This window comes from Xylocopa sonorina, chromosome 7 (assembly GCF_050948175.1).
Source record: "Xylocopa sonorina isolate GNS202 chromosome 7, iyXylSono1_principal, whole genome shotgun sequence".
NCBI classification, from domain to species: domain Eukaryota; kingdom Metazoa; phylum Arthropoda; class Insecta; order Hymenoptera; family Apidae; genus Xylocopa; species Xylocopa sonorina.
Window position 1 is genome coordinate 9,371,008 of NC_135199.1, and position 16,398 is coordinate 9,387,405.

General features: G+C 50.4%; 1 protein-coding gene across 2 annotated transcripts in view; it reads left to right on the forward strand.

The window, feature by feature from the left end:
• Nucleotides 1-16,398, forward strand: part of LOC143425119 (uncharacterized) — a 134,886-nt gene that overhangs the window by 31,109 nt on the left and 87,379 nt on the right. Inside the window, exon 2 of one of the 2 annotated variants that reach the window (XM_076897637.1) lies at nt 2,108-2,238. The exons of the other annotated variant lie outside the window; for it this stretch is intronic. The gene's annotated coding sequence lies outside the window, so the exon portion shown is untranslated. The remainder of the gene's footprint in view (nt 1-2,107; nt 2,239-16,398) is intronic. 2 annotated transcript variants of the gene reach the window in all.

Sequence of the window (16,398 nt, forward strand, 5' to 3'; positions counted from 1 at the left end):
GCGTTCGTTTCGCTCGCGGGGGTTTAAACGCGCTTACGGGTACCGATTACTCCCCCGTGCGAACAGAAAGCTCCGTCGCGTTTCGATTCGTCGCTGCTCGATCTTCGAAACGCAGATCTGCGACAGTCGAAATGATGGACGAAAGAAAATTTATTCCTCCTGTTCACGTGCTATAATAAATAGGATAGGTTTTATTTGTTACTAGGACGTACAATTTCAAAGAGTCTTTAAAGTAGCGATACCAAGATTTTTTTGTTTATCCTCAAATTCGCCACAGTACGGCGCCAATGGATTACAGCGTGAAACAACGAATAGTAATCGATAAAGGGGATTGGAGACGATCTCGTTATCAGTGTCCACGGGTAATTGGTTGAATAACCATATCGAGGAGGTCGCCTCGAAAGCAGCAAAGGACACCGGGAGGGTCTCGTTATTAAAAAAGACGAGGAGAGGAAACTGAAAGGAGACGGTGGGAAAAAGGGAGATCGTTCCCTTAATTCATTCCGCGTTTTATTAAACGACGAAAACACGCTTTGTGCGGAGTAATAATTCACATGGGTTCATTGTTCCTGCTCGTTAAGATTTTCCTTTGAGGCAACCGAATCTTTTGCATCGGCTCGCCTCGCCCCCCGTCGGTTTAATGGCGTCTTCGTTAAAATTACCGCGACCCGGTCGCGAGGGCGAAATTATCGGAGCCACCCTTCGGATCCGCGCGAGAACTTTCCCCTGAAAGAGTTGTTCGTTTCGTTCTTCTACCCGCGCGATACTTTTTTTACTATTTCGATGCACAAGCTTCGCAGTCGTTCGAGAAGAAAGAGCAACGACGCGGCGTGAAGGCACCGCGAAAGTCGCAGGAAGCAGAAAATCAGTTAGTCCGCGTTGTCGCGGCAAGAATGATCGCGACGGTCTAGTTTCCAGCTCGTCGAGCCTTCGCTCCGGTAATTCCCCCTGGCCGAGCGTCGCGACGTGACTGCACGCCGTGAGCCAACAGAGCAAGGGAATGAACAGCGTTCAAAGGGGGAGAGGAAGCGTATAGAGGGGGTTGTCCTTTCCCCTGGAGACCGCAAAATCCTCGGCTCGCAAAATACAGGCCACTCGAGCGTCCCGGTCGTGGAAGCATGCTGTCTCGAGTGGGAGAGAGAAGGACAGGACGATGGAAAGGGAAACAGCAACGACGAGAGTGAGAGAGAGAGATAGAGAGAGATAGAGAGAGAGAGGGAGACGGAGAGTCCTGGTCGAGAATCGTAAGCAGAGCGTCGTCTCGCAGCGAGCGCACGTGCTGCTGCCGGCAAAGAGCAAGTTTCTTTCGTTAAAGGGGCGGCGTGGCGTGGCGCGGCGTGGCGTGGGCGAGGGAAACGGAGAGGCAGAGAGAAGGCGAGAAAAAGAGCGGAATGAAGAGAGCAAGAGAGAGAGAGGGAGAGAGAAGGGTGGTGTATCCACGGCCGATAATCCCTCCGGTGTTTTTCTTTTCCGTTCCCCGACCACGACCCACTTATCCCGGCATCGTAGAAGACCTCCAACCCTCTCTACGGCCCGTTTTATCGGGTGTCGCCGCGGGTTATCGTCGTGGTTGCTGCCACGGAGGGTGAAAAAGGGGTTGAGCTGCCGTGCTGAAGCAGCACCGCCGGGTAATGTGAGGTTGCTACCACCTGTTGGCAGGACAACGTCTTAGCCCCTACCTCTCTGAGACGACCCCTCTTCCTCCGCCTCACCCTACGCCTCCTCCTTCGCCTCCTCATCCTCCTTGCCAGACACTCTCGTTTCCTTCTTTTCTTTTCTCCTTACCCTGCTGCCTTTTTATTTTCTCCCGTTTTTTCCCTCTTTCTTCCACGACCAGGCGGCCGTCATCCTCTTCCTCGTATTCTCTCCCTCGGCTCGTTTCTAAGCGATCTCTGTCCCAACCACGATTCTTCCGGCCCCGCGATTCCTACGCACTTTACCGCCGCGTAATTCTTGCCGCGCGAATTAACGCTGCGAGTGATTTAATCGATGAAGCAACGCTTCGCGAATAGGTCGATCTCGATTTGCTATTGAACGATTGAATTTTATAGAAAATTGGGACCACCGTGGAGCATGTGTTCACACAAGGTTATGTTATTTTCTTTAGGTCCTGTATCCACCCCTCTTATCCCCCATATGCAAGTACGAACGAATTTTTCGACTGCCGCACGCGACTTAGATGGCTGCCGAGTAAGGGCTCTACGAATTCGCGAGTTTCGAACCGACTGAGAATCGACGGTAAGTGTTCGTTTATCCACTTTTCAACTACGCTCACGTAACACCTACGCGAATATTCGCGAGCGTTTAAAACTCCGTCGCGCGTTTACTCGAATACGGAACAATGAGAATTGACAAGAGAACATCGTCGACTCGGACTGGAGAACGAAAAAGAATACCCCGGAACAGCTCGAACCAGTGAACATCGAACACGCGGGTCCGCGACAGCCGAGGACCACCCCTTTCGAAGCCGCCCTCGCATTTATTCCCAGCGTAATTGAATTACGCCGCTTGTCTAATTGCGAGGCCAGTATTTAGCACGGTCCGAGAGAGGGAGCCTTGGCGTTCCATCAAGATCTATCAGGCTGTTTACGTCGGTGCACGGTGTTCCGTGTTCCGCAACGGAGAAATACGGCGACGGGGGTTGGCCGAGGGCGGTCCTGGTGGACAGCGAGATGCGGTGGCCCGCTATGAGGTCCGGTAATGACACCACTCGCTTCTCCGCCGTTAGTATTTGACGTCGCGACACGGTAATGCTCCTCTGCGCGTCCTCGCCTGCAAATGGATCTTGACGAGCCCGGAACGACCGTGTCACCTGATAAATGTTAGATACGGCTATTTACGCGCCGGGAATTTCCGCCGCGGAAAAAGCATCCGTGGCCGCGTTAAATGAAAGCAAACGATCCGCGGCCACCGGATTTTGGGCGACGACAACATCGCGTTCTCGAGAAACGTGCCACGTTCCAGAGTTTCTGCTCCAGGCGGTTCATCAGGCTGGTTGAATCGAACTACGACAAGGTGGAAATTAAAATAAGGATTCTCGCTTTCGGAGGGGAAATTCGTTTCGAGTAATTTAGCTGCCTCCTTTTGTGTGTATATTTACTATTCTACAAATTTAGCCGAAACATTTCCGTTAATTAGCCGGTAACGTTAGTAGAGGCAGCATTATTGCCCTCCGCGATGGTATAATAGCAATAATTTATTGTTATTACTACTATCGCTATTTCTCGCTATTCTGAATCGCATTGATTAATTTGATTAATTAACAGAGGTCCGGCGGAGATTAATTACATCGTTACGTTCATAGAATTCGTGTTAGGCTTCTGTCTGTAAATTCTGACGCGATTATTTTTCACGGGACGACGATCGTTAATCTTGTCCGTGTTCACGACACACGAATATATCTGCATACAATTAAGATTGCGCGTAAAATGGACGACAAATGTCACTTGAGAGTTAATAACGCGGCTAGATAATTAAGCGAATAAATGGTTTTTATCGTTACCATTATGCAGATATAGTTTTCCGTTTACGTATGCCTGGCGATGCATCACCGGCGCACGTGTACCGGCCTCGACGATCGAGAAAGCCCGTCTCCCAAGAAATTTCGTAAAAAATCGCGTAGCTCGCGACGATCGTTAAAATTGACTAATAACACGTGCCGTCTCGAATACCAAGGACAGTTCTCAACGATCGTCAACGCGCCAGTTCGAACGGAAAGAAACGTATCGATTTCAATCCCTGAGGATCGCATACCAAACCCGCTGAACAAGATCTCGATCCCTTATCCTCGGCTGTCCATGGCCCGCCACGAGTGGACACACCAAGATCCGCCTGGTCACCGTCGCGCGCAGTAACGATCGCGCTTGTCCCGCGCTATCCTCCCTAGACAGGTCTGCTGCGTTGGCTGGAACGTCCTCCATCTGCTAGTCATTGCCGGCAATGAGCGTTCGAACGAAAACGCGCAGGGAGGCGCGGGCTTCTTGTTTGCCCGTTTCCGTCCCGTTTACCTCTTCATTTTCGCTGGTCAGCCTCTATCGTTACCTGCCACTGGTCTCAATTAGAACGCAGGGGCGCGGAGGGCTGCTGGGTAGCCGTGCGAGTGGTCGCGCGTGGGTTTTACGAGGGGCCCGTCGCGTTCAAATTGATTTGAAGAAAAAGTTTCACCGCGCCGGTTACGCAAGCGGACGCGTAGGCTGCCCGCGGGCTACGATCTCCTGGGTACCATTTCTTCAGGTCCACGCGTCGGTTCTAAGGAGCTCGTGAAACGAGAGCCTTCCTTATTTCTTTCGTTTCGAAGTGTCGCTGGAATTTGGACGAATTTTCGAAGACCTTTCTGGGACGAAGGGTGTAGCATCGTCGTGGATATTAGAATTGTGGATTCGAGACGAAGAAGCAGCAAGAGATTTTCACGTTCGTTTCGTTGATCCTCGCGGTAGAAGCGAGCTCGCCACGGGTTCTCAGTTCCTCATTGTAAACGCAAATAGAGAAACGGGGCCCGAGGCCCGCTATTGTGAGCGCCAGACGTTTTGTTGTTTTTTCATCGAGCCTGAGAAGAGGACCTTAAGGCCTGCCTCCCTCTCTCCACTCGAAAACTATTCACGAGCGACCAAGTGGAAGTCCCATTCCGCGCCGTTTTCCATCGCCCTTTCGTAATCCGATTCCTTGGGACCCCACGCTCTTAACCGCCTTCCCTCGTGAACACCGTGATTTCTTTTCTGTGAAAGGGTACACGCGATAGTTTGCTGAAACGCTCCGTCGTTATTAGGATCTTCGAAAGGAAAGGTTTTGTATCGTTTCAATAGGCGGCCAGGTCGGAACGTGCACCACCTGATAGGTTCACGTGACGTCTCGTAAAAAGTGACTCGATCGCTTGAACTGGAGATCGTCGAGAAACAAGTTAGCATGAATTTTCATATTTTTCTTATCTTAGATAATATCGCGCTCACTATTTGAAGGTTACTTCGAATACATATTTTCGCGATATAAGTCCGCGTTACATTGTCGCCTCGTAACATCGTTGCACTATGGCACCCTCGAGAGCACCCTGCTATCGCCGCAGGACGAACGATAGCGAAAATCTCTCGAGGATGATGGAAAACGGGCAACGAAACGATGACCAAGGCTCGCAGATCGAAGAAATCGGTCGCAGGTTCAAAAGTCAGAGCCAGCGGGGAACGGCGGCGAGTGGGGCAAGTAGCGGGTTGGCCGGGTTTACGAGAGGCGTAAAACGCCAGTAAAGAGCTCGCGAGTGCGTATTAATGGCCCGCCGTGTACACGGTTATCGCGGCATTATGGAAATTCATTAATGCCCACGGCCCAGCCGGAACAACCGGCCGTCCCTCCTCAAAGATCCGCAGCTTCGGCCACTTAGATACGAGATGATTTACGGGCCACTAAAGCCTTATCATCGGGGGCCCGGTATGCATTGAAACTTCTTGTAGAAATCGTGGGATACTGGCCCGGACGGGAATGCGCCGTCCGGTTCCGTTTCAACACCAGCTGATCGAACTTAATTAACCCCGCGGCGATCGCGCTTACGAATACGTGCAACGAGCACTCCGGCCTCTCGCGTCGCACTCGATTCCTTGCGGATCGATGCTTTTTCTTCGTTAAATCCCTCGTCTACGGATAAAATCCTGCGCAACCAAGTACCGAACGAATTAACGGAAGCGACACGCCATTTGCAGACATTCTATACATTACGATTTAAAAATCAGCCAATCACCTCGAAAGAAGCGTCCAATGAATTCTTGCGATTATTCAAAATTACCTCGAAAGGTTCGAAATTGTGAAAAGACGCTCGCGTTCCAATCAAGAATATTAATAATCGATCGACCGTTCGTATCGTGCGAGATCGTTGCGCGCGTATACGTAGACCTCGCGCTACCGTTAATACACCGCTTGGTTCACGTAAGCGTGTCAGTAGATACGCGAGGCTGCCTTCGGACAGGTTTAGAGAGCGCAGTGGTATAGGTAACAGATGGTTAGACTTTATAGTAGGTGACGTTATCGCGTAAACCTATTAGAGAGGCTTACTTAATACCATTCCTCGAGATGGTTTAAAGACGAACTGACCAAGGACCCGTTGATTCGGCATCGATCTTCTAATCGCGGCGTTCCTATCTAAATTTGGCCGACGTCTCGCTGCTCGCAACGACACAGGGGCACCGTTCGACGCGGATAATACACTCCCGCTCTCCATCCTCGGCTGAGCGCGTTTACATACGCGGCGAACACAGCAACATCTTACGCAACGTCTAAACACGTAAATACGAACGCTCTCCAACCTTCATTCAGAAATAGCCTCGGAAATAGCCGCGGCGGAGCAAGAAACAGCGCAGCGCGAGCTGGGAACGCGCGGCCGCTCGAGAGGCGGAAGAAGAAGAAGAAGACGCGGGGCAGCAGTCGCCGCTGATCGTTTAACGACCGCCGATAAAACGTGCCCGACGCTCAGACGACACGTGACGAGAGTCTCGTGAGTAGCCGAAGCGACAGGATCGCGGGCGGAGCACGGAGAGGGCGATCACCGCGGTCGATAAGAAATCGCTCGGAAAATTGGCTTATTCCGATCGACCGGCTCCGTGTCTCTCTCGTTCCCTCTAATGCTGACAAACGACTCTGTCGGAAGTGCCGAAATACCAGCGCATATCGCCTCGCAAAGTGGCTGGTGTCGCTCGATACATCGGCTCGCCGCCCCCGCGCGCCCGCCACCGCTTGTCGATCCTCTCCGTCCGAGGATAATGGACGCCGCTAATCGGACACGGGGGCGTTTTTCGACCGCGAGGACGCGCGACCCGGCGGACACGTATCGCGATCGCGACAGCGCTGTTTTCGAGACCGTTGCCGCTTTTTGCCCTCGTCAGACGAGACCGTTCGATCGGCAGGTTTCGCTCGCTCGCCCCGCCAACGACCGGCTGTCTGTCTAATTAAGCTCGAAACGTGTGTGTCAAATCGCTTCGAAGCGTGTCACCTCGAGCGCGCGACTAAAAATGGTATCCGTTTCGACGACTTCGAGGCCGCTGAACGCGACAATCGTTATTAATTGCGCAAACACTCGAGTCGATGACGCAGGCCGAGAGCGCTTTTTAACGATCGACGGATATCTGTAATGATCCGGTTTTCTTTTTTTCTGTCAACGGGGTGGAAAACGATCGATAGGCGATGACGATCGGCTCTCGAGGGCCGACGCAGCGCGCTCGAGCGGCGCGCGAGAAAGGTGGAAAACGGCGAGAAGTGGGAAGGCACGCGGGGCTGATTAATCCGTAATCAAGATTACCTTGCGGCTCGTAATCGTGCGTCACACAGTCGACGCTCTGGGTAAACCGTTCCAAGTGATTACGAGTAAATCGTGCGGTCGCCTCATCTGGGGACGTCCAGGTTGATTTATGCGTCGATTTTCTATCAACAGTTATTTCATTAACCTACGCAACCGGCGCGATCGGCTATCGCAGCGTTTTTCCACCGTATTCCACGCTGCGATCAACTTGCGAACTCTGTCTCGCGTTTTCTTAATTAACCATTCACCCCGTCGCTTCGATCGAATCATTATCGCGAAACGTCTAACTGGAACTCGCGTTAAATCTCCCTGGACAACCCATTAGGTGTCGAATCAGGTCAATACGCAAAATCGTTTTACGAAACTACAAAATTTATAGGATCGTCGCGGGACATCTCGCTTCGGAACTTAACGAAATTAGATCTTGTCAGTTTCGCTGGATCGATCGATTGAACGCGGCTTAGTTGTTCCGCGAAGGGGTTATCGCTTCGCGTGTATCGAAGCGTTAGTTAAGGGGTGGTTCGTACCTCGGAGGCAGGTGTATTTTCGGAAACGCGGGGCATCGTTCCAACCAGACGACAAGGTGCCGACGTATACCTGTGGCTCGTCGGAAATCGAATTTTAAGGGCGTCCGCATTTAGATTTACAAATATTGGATTGGCCAGCGGCCAGATAATGGTTAGAATCATCAGCAGGACATCGTCGATTACCGGACAGCCCTCAGCTCGCGGCGTCGCGATGTAATGCGGCCGTTAAACGGCCACCGCGAGGGAATAAAAAAATCGTACGGGAAATGTCGCGTGCAAAGCCGGATAATTCTTTTGTTCGATCGTTCCTCTCTTTTTACACGCGCTCGCGCGCGCCGTTCGATTGTTTTCCAGTGATTTGATTTCGATTTCATGACGCGAACGCGCGCGCCGCGCGAATTGCTCGAAATGATTAGATTTTCGCCCTTTGTAAAGGGACCCGAGACACTGGCTCGGTTATTGCAGGATTTCAAAGCTCGCGGATAGAAAAAAAAATATTGTTTGCGATAGGAATGTACTGGCCTCGGAAATTCCGCGCGCATTCCTCTATTAACTCAATCTGCAGTTCTTCCAAATAAAAAGGACACAAATAGGCACCATAATGAACTCTAGTTTTCGCTATTACGTTAGAGTGGAGAATACCAACGACGCGGTACTAAGTTATAAAAAATCAAAATCTAATTTCTGCTCTGAGCGATCGTTCCCGAACTGACTGCCAGTTACCACGCTGTGCACGATGAGGGATGGTTCACCGCGTACGCTCGCACGTTCGAAGATCGCCCTACTCGTTTCTCGACGTCGCGCCGGAGAATCAGGACAATTTTATCGCCACGCGGCCAGGGCGTTAGTGCAAATTTCAATCGTGCATTACAGGGATACGTGGCGCCATTAAACCTGTTGCGGTCACCGACGGATTTCGAGAAGCCGGTGGAATAGCTTTATCGTGTCTCGTCTCTCCGGTCCGTGCAGTTTCCGTCGACGCTGCAAACCCTCGCCCCTCGCCCCGACTCCGTAAGATAATCTTATTGTTGCCGTGTATCTAACTGCATTGTTACAGAATGTAGTTTACGCGAATCTTTGATGTGCACGCGTGTGCACGGCCGTGTACGTGTCTGGGTACCCGCGCGCGGGACCATTTCGCAGGGTGAGCCATTGCGCCTCGATAACGCGGCCCGCGTTAATTGGTTCGTTTAAGACCAGTAATTGCGTTTCCTTCGGACAGTCTGATTGTCTCGAATGAATCTTGCCGGGTGAAGTTTCGATTCGCAGCCGTGCACGAGGGGAATTTTGATTGTGCGCCGGCCGCGCGAGGGATAATGGTGGAAATCGTTATTTTTGGAACGCTCCGGAGCTTTTACCCGATCTACTTTCGCGAGGATAATACGAGATAATTAAATATCTGCCGGTGGATCTGCTTGGAATTTGCAAATTAAATTGTGAACTCTATATATACACACAGAATCTTTGTAGAATTATCTATAGATATAATGGCGTGTGTTTCTTTCTTTTTTTTTCCTTCCAACACCGCGGCGCTGGAAATATCGGTTGCGTTACTCGACTATTAGACACGCTATCGTACATTACGCGGCGTGTAATCAAAAGATCACGCGTACATGTGTTTTTAACGTGTAGCGAAACTATTGAGAATGTACAGCCGCGGGCTACTATCGCCGAGAGACTCTCGCCGATTTGAACGGAGGATAAGTCGAGAATCGAATCGTTTCGCCGTTAATATTTCGCCCGTCCGATAAATCGGACAACGACGCGGTAAACATTCCCATCGTCGGACAAACACCAGCCAATTAAAACCAATAAATTCGACCGGATATATTTTCCAGCTGAAAATACGCTAAAAATCTGAATATTCTTTGCTTTGTACCGTGGTTCCAGCGAAAATCGTTCGCGATATCGAAAGTTTAAGAAACATTTGAATTACAAAACTGCGCAGGGCAACGATGGGCCGATGATGGGGTGTCAGAGGGGGTAGAGAGGGATGGGGGTGGCTCGCGGCGGGGGAGGCACAACAAACACCGATCCCGAGGCTTTTGGCCAAAATAAAGTCTGCTCCGCGAATTGGATAGAAACGGAGAGGGTCGAAGCGAGAGGGGAAAGGGTCGCGTTATAGTTTCGCGCAAACATTGCCTCCCCTTCCTCCTCCATCCCCTCGGCCTTGTAACACGTATCAAATGATACCGGGAGCAAATTTCCACCGTCTATTTTCCGGCAGATTAAATTCGGTTTTCGATACGTTTAACGACTCCGATCGGGCAAACGGAACGATTTTGCGCCTCCTCTTCATACAGGCCCGGGGAGCAGCGCGTTTCATCCCCCGGCTCGATAGAATTCCGCCCGATTATAAATCGTATTTCTCCCGGCTAGAGTCTCCGCGCGTACGTGTGTATCCGTGGCTGTGTAAACAACCGGCTTCCGTCCCTCCGCGAAAGAAAACCTGTTCCAGGATCGAGCGCCGATCGGAGACGTAATTAAAACGCGATCGAAACCGAGAGCAAAAGAAGAGTTGGCAGCGAGACGGGGCGGAGGAACGTACGAGAACGTAACCGAGAGGAGCGTTAAAGTGTCCCGTGGCAAAGTAAACACTTTTGACGGACAAACGATTTTATGGAGTCATTTTGATCGGCTAGCGTTGGGCGTCGGTCGATTCAGACTTCTTATTTCATCGAATCGATCGCGAGAATGTACCTATTAGAAACGCGCAATTTTGAAACGTGAATTATGAGAGAAAGTTTTGGAAAGTTGTAAGTCCGAGTGACCGTTTTCAAAATTCGATCGATCGTGGATCATTTTTACATCTCGAAAGGAAAGTCGAGTCGTCGAACTCGCGAGTCGATTCAATTTCTGTAAATAGCGGAGAGATATCCCAATTGCTCTCGCGATCGTTCGCGCGCGTGGGCGTTTCGAAAAAGTTTGACGAGCCTTCGTATGCACGGAGATGTCGGTGGGATACATTTTTTTCCTGCTCGCGAGACGTAGCTAGTTTTTAGGGATCGTACGTGAGGCTACTTGAGACCGGTCTCGCGGTTTCAACACGAGCGCCAGGGAATTTTTCTTTCATAATCTCGACGCTCCGCGTATCAAATTTATAATTAATGGTCGTCACGTGTGCGGTCAGCCGTTGTGAATACAACTTTCTTAATAACCCACGGGCAGATATCCGTCGATTCCTCGGACACGCGTTTCGATCAGCAATTTATCCGTGACGTAGACTCTCTAAGATTTCATTTCACGTAGAATTTAGTCTCCAAAATCGTCCCATCGATGCTCTCCGACCAATAATCCCACGTGTCACAGAAAAAAAAAGAAAGAAATTACACACAACGCATCAATTCCGCTATTCTTCGCGCACATTGAATGCGCTCGAATCGAACCAGCAACCCATTCCGCGCTCGCGCGCGAAATTTTCCCCCGCGAAACCCACAATTTACCAGGAATAATTCATTGGTCCGGCAAAGCCCACAATTTTCCTCGAAAACCGGCATCAACTCCATGCCCTCGTTAATGGGCGCCGTGGTCGCGGTTAATTCCCCGTCAACACGGTGTTACCCGCACACGGACAGACGGGGCACGCACACGCCCGCACGTGGGAGAGCCGGACACGCCAGATGCGGCGCGCCCACGCGGTGAAAGTCGCGGTAATTGATTCCGTGCTCTTAAGACATCTCCGAGGGAGATCCCGCGGCGAGATTAAGCGCGAGAGAGGATCGCCTGAGAACACCGTACCCGATCCGATAGGAATCTAATGGAGTGCTGGCCTGGACGCCGCTGTACGCGACCCGCGGACGTCCTCCGGGAACGAAAACGCCCGTCGCGCTGCCCCCGAGAAATTTACGCCCGCGCGATTCCACGCTCGGTTCGCGCGTCTCAATAAAAACGGTCCTCTGATCGATGCGTAACACTTCTGAGAGATATCGAACGGTTGGTCGTTATCGTCGACTTAATTGGTACGTTGACAGGGATAAGAAGCTAGGTGGTTTGGGCGAACGTGGATTTTCAAAGGGTTTTTTCAACGTTTTTGGATTTAACAGGAGAGTAGAACGATTTCTGGTTTTACTTTTGTAGTTTTCAAGGCACGTGAAACTCCCGTGATGAAACGGCTGGAAAAGATTGCACGTTTCACAGACGGACGAAAGCGGCATGGAGCAGAGGAACATTGATTATGCTCGGATTTGATTAATTATTACGGAAATATGCCTATGTAAACGTTGAGGCGAGCGAGGCTTTTGAAATTGAAGATTTAACAGGCGTTACGCGCGCGCGTAATTTATGAGACGATTTTATATTGTTCGGTTGATGTTTGCGCAATTAAATTTGAATTTTACGCCGTCCCGGCGAAATTGATTTGAACTTTATACGGGGTTAATTGGCAGCCGACTTGTGGGAAAGTTATTAGGGAAAACGCTAACGCGGAACGCCTTGGCGTATTGTCGGCGGTGTACACGCCGGAGGTACACACGGAGAAAGTGTGGAGAACGTATGATCGTAATTGATGGGTGTAAATGACGGCGCGGTTTCGCGGCTGTTCAGAATTCCGTACGAACTGGATTCAGTCGGCCGACACATGGAAATCTACGCGCGAGGGAAACTTTTTCCTAAATTAATTCCAACTTTTCTTTCGAAGTTGCGAATGTTTCGCTCCTGGCCACCGCTCGTTGTCCCTTGGATAAACATTTCCAATGATTCGGAATTTTCCTAACAAACTTCCCGGCTGCGAAGTTCCGCCCGCGGATTCTCGGATAGTTCGTTTGAATTCCAACGTTCGATCCACCCGTGTTTTCGTTCCCCACCGACTGTTCACGGAGTCAAGTGGCCGGCGTCTCGAGGGATCTCGGCTCTCAAGCTCGAAACGTTTTCTTTATTTTTTTTTACAATAACGACGAGTCAACCGTGGCCACCGCGAGAGGATCGAGAATCGTTCGAGTAAAATGAATCGAGGTGGACGAGACGTTTTTTGGGGCGAATAAAGAACGCACGGATCCTTCCTGGCTAAACGGTTGTCCGTTTCCATTTGAGACCCATCGAAGGATATTTATTTTCGACGATCTTACTGCGCGTAGGATGCAAACTAAACGGAACGATTCGAATCCGATGATTCGACATTCGTTTCGCGAAATCTCTCGCTGTATTCTATTAAACTGTTCGTATCGATGCCAGAGAAAGGATTCATTTTTAAAGGGGCGAAGGAGCTTCCGCAGGATATTCGATTAAGATTTCGTTTCGGCTGGTATATGGAAACGCGCGCGCGAAAACAGCAATTTTCCACAGCAATTTTCATTCGCGCGGCTCTCGACGTACAGTCGAATACATTACGTCCAATAAATTTGACAGTAGAAGTGTCAAAAGAGTCGATTGACTGCGGCCCGCCACCCCCCGTTTCGCGCCCTGCACCGTACTTACGCCCCGGCCATTCCACAATAGACACCAAATGTCCCGTTCAAAATTGAAAGCTAAAACGCGTTAACAACATTCCGACCCATCTGAATCGATTTCGTAACGGCGGGAACGTAACGCGCATTACAAACAGTGCAGGAGGACGTAAATTTCGCGCGTGCAGTTTCCGTGCGGGACGACCGAGAGACCCGGTGACGGAACAGGTTCGAACTGTGCATTTCAAAATTAAGCAACGGAGCCACTTTCATCGGCGAGGCTTCGTCCAGAGTAATTGACAAGCTGTCCCCTCTCTGCCACGTGGAACCACTTTCGAAAACCGCTAACAACGAGAGCCAACAATTTTTCTGACCAAACGAATATTTGCAAAAATATTCACCACCAACGGAAACGCTTTACCTTAACCGTGTAACTGTATCGAAACTATAAGATACTCTTAATATTCGCCGCAGGAAATCGTTCAGTGGTTACAAGAACTATCGACACACTTTCATCGTCACTTAAGTACCATTTAATGCACAATGGAACGAGTGGAAGTAAACCATGGTAAATCTGAAATTGATCACGCAAAAGCTGCGGAATACAGAGGATAAACAGAATCGTAGAGAGGTCCTTTTTGCAGCCAGACAACGGGAGCGCGATTTTACTCGAGCCTGAATTCGCGACCGTGGTAACTCGCTGTTTCCCTTTCACGAGCCGACCGCTCACCTTCTAAACAGGTATCGCGAATAATCGTAACTCTGGTAAAAATTTCGCAGCTCCGCGCAACCGCCTTTCACCCACGATATCCCGTCCAGAATAGACCCTTCCAACCCCCCAGTGGCCACCACCTCCCTTTCTCCCCGACAGACTCGGCTCGTTAACCGTTAATAATGATCATTCGATTACGCGGGCCGCTTATAATTCAATAACGATCAGCGTGTACGCGCACGCGGTTTTAGGAGCGACGCGCGCGTCGCCACCGCCGCCGTCGGCCATGACGATGACGCTCTCTCCTCCGTCCCTTGTAATCGGTCATTACGGTCGATGACGCGCGTTTTGCGTGGAGACTGCTGGCCACCGACGCGTTAACTTTGTTAACGTTCGAAACGAGATCCGCACGGTTGCATTAGCGGCTGATGGACCGGCCCAGGCGAGCCGCGGGCATTAATCTTGCCCCGCGCCATCGAGACGCTCGCCCTCGAGCCGTGACCACCGTCGCGATCCGATTCGATTCCTCTTCAACGCACTTCGCCGTCCTCGAACCGTTCCTGGAGAACGTCGAGAGGTCGCGCTGCGTCGGCTGCTCGCTGCTGCTTTGCTTTTTCCTCTCCCTGGTTTCTCCTCGACGGGGTGGAGGCGTTGTGGTCTTTAGCGGTCGAGGAGTTTTGTATAAGTGCTATTGGGCTTAGGGTGGGCTGTTCTGCTGTTCGAGTAGACTGGCAACGTTCGCTTCGTCGGTGTTTTGCTTCGCTTCTTATTCCTCTCGTGGCATTCTTTGGTGTTACGGTGATTTCCTTCGGACGATCAACGCGATTATCGCTCTTTACTCGTTCCAATATATCGTGATATTATTTATATTTAATTGTTGTTCGTTCTGATGTACAATCTTCCCTGACGTAAAGATATTTTAATGAGTTTTATATGACTCCGGATTTTTCTGAGCGTTTCAGTTATAATCCGCGTGGCATCTACAGGAGGGTCTCCCGTGCATTGCGTACTCCTAATGACACTCCAGCCGCGGGTAATGACTACTTATGTTTGTTAAATATAACCCGGTTATAATCTATCAAGCGGCTATTAATCTTCCTCGGACGAAGATAGATGAACTTGAAGGAAGTGACGCATAAACCAGATATTATACTTCTCCTCCGCCTCTAGCCGGCGAGGAAGAAACTGATTCTATTACGCGCCCCGGTTTTTACGACAATTATTATTCGTTTGCCGCGGCTCTCGTTACGATCGTTCGTATCGTCTAATCGGAATTACAGAGATAGCCAGGAACCGCGTTCGTCCATTTTCACAGGTTACAAGGAAACGTTCCACACGCGCTCGCTCGCGCACGCGTTGCGTATGCAAAGTAACCCGGCTAAAGACTACTTTGCACGTTTGCGCATGGTAATTCATTGTTTTGCTTTACTTAAATGAAAATTACTGTCTAACCAGCGTCGCCTGGACGTAATCGCGCGTTCCTACGGGTAATCGTGAAATGACAGGTTTTTACGAACAGCAATCCGCGCGGAGATACGCGAAACTTTTTACGTTAAAATATTCCGTGTTTGCCGTACTTTTTGCCGGCTCGTCGTCGAGAATTTATAGACTCCTAATTGACAAGTTTCATCAACCATTTAGAGTTCCTCGCGCGTCTCTCGCATGCCTCGCCGACTCGCGTCAACGATGTTACGCCGCGCATTACGTTATTTCTAATGACACTCTTCTCCCGCTCCCGCGGGATCGCGTCCGAGAAAAGGGTGGCGGCGATGCCCGATCGCGGTTCATTTCTTCCTACGTGCTCTGTGCCATATCGTTTTAAATTATTTACAGACACCACGTACGTGACTTATCGATTCGCCGGTCAAACGTTTCCTGCCGTGCTTCCGAACGACGCCCGTCTGTAACGTATCGCGTGTTGTTTACCGCTGCTTTTCCGTTTAACGTCATCCTTGACAATTGACGAAAGAACGGACCGTTCGACGTGATAATTAGTCGCGCACATCTTCATTAGATGGTATAGACGCCGCGATCGAAGCGTTAGACTTCGATTCCGCGAATAACGGCTCTCAATATTCCTTCGTTAACTTCATCAAATTCGAGGGATAAAAATAATTCGTATCGCGATACGTGTATTATTATTATTCTTTTCGCAGCGTCCTATTCGCGTTGCGAATTCTCAACTCGCTTTTTCAAAATCGCTGGAAAAATAAAAAATATTTTCGTCACACACGCTGAAAACTCGCGTACGATTTTCGCGTTTCGAATTAAAATTGAGAGTTACAAACTGTCAATCGCCATTTCGCGCAGCACCATCTTTCGTGCGCGAGTTACGCGCAGCGTTTTATCGCGGGAATTGTAGGGGAAAAAAAAGGAATCCACGCTCTCTCACCAGGCTCGCGACCATAAGCGCTGCCGGGACGCCCGCGTCGTTCCTCGCGCGGCTCCAAACGAGAACAGCCGGTGTACGGGAACGGCGGACTTACGTTCACCTCGGCAACG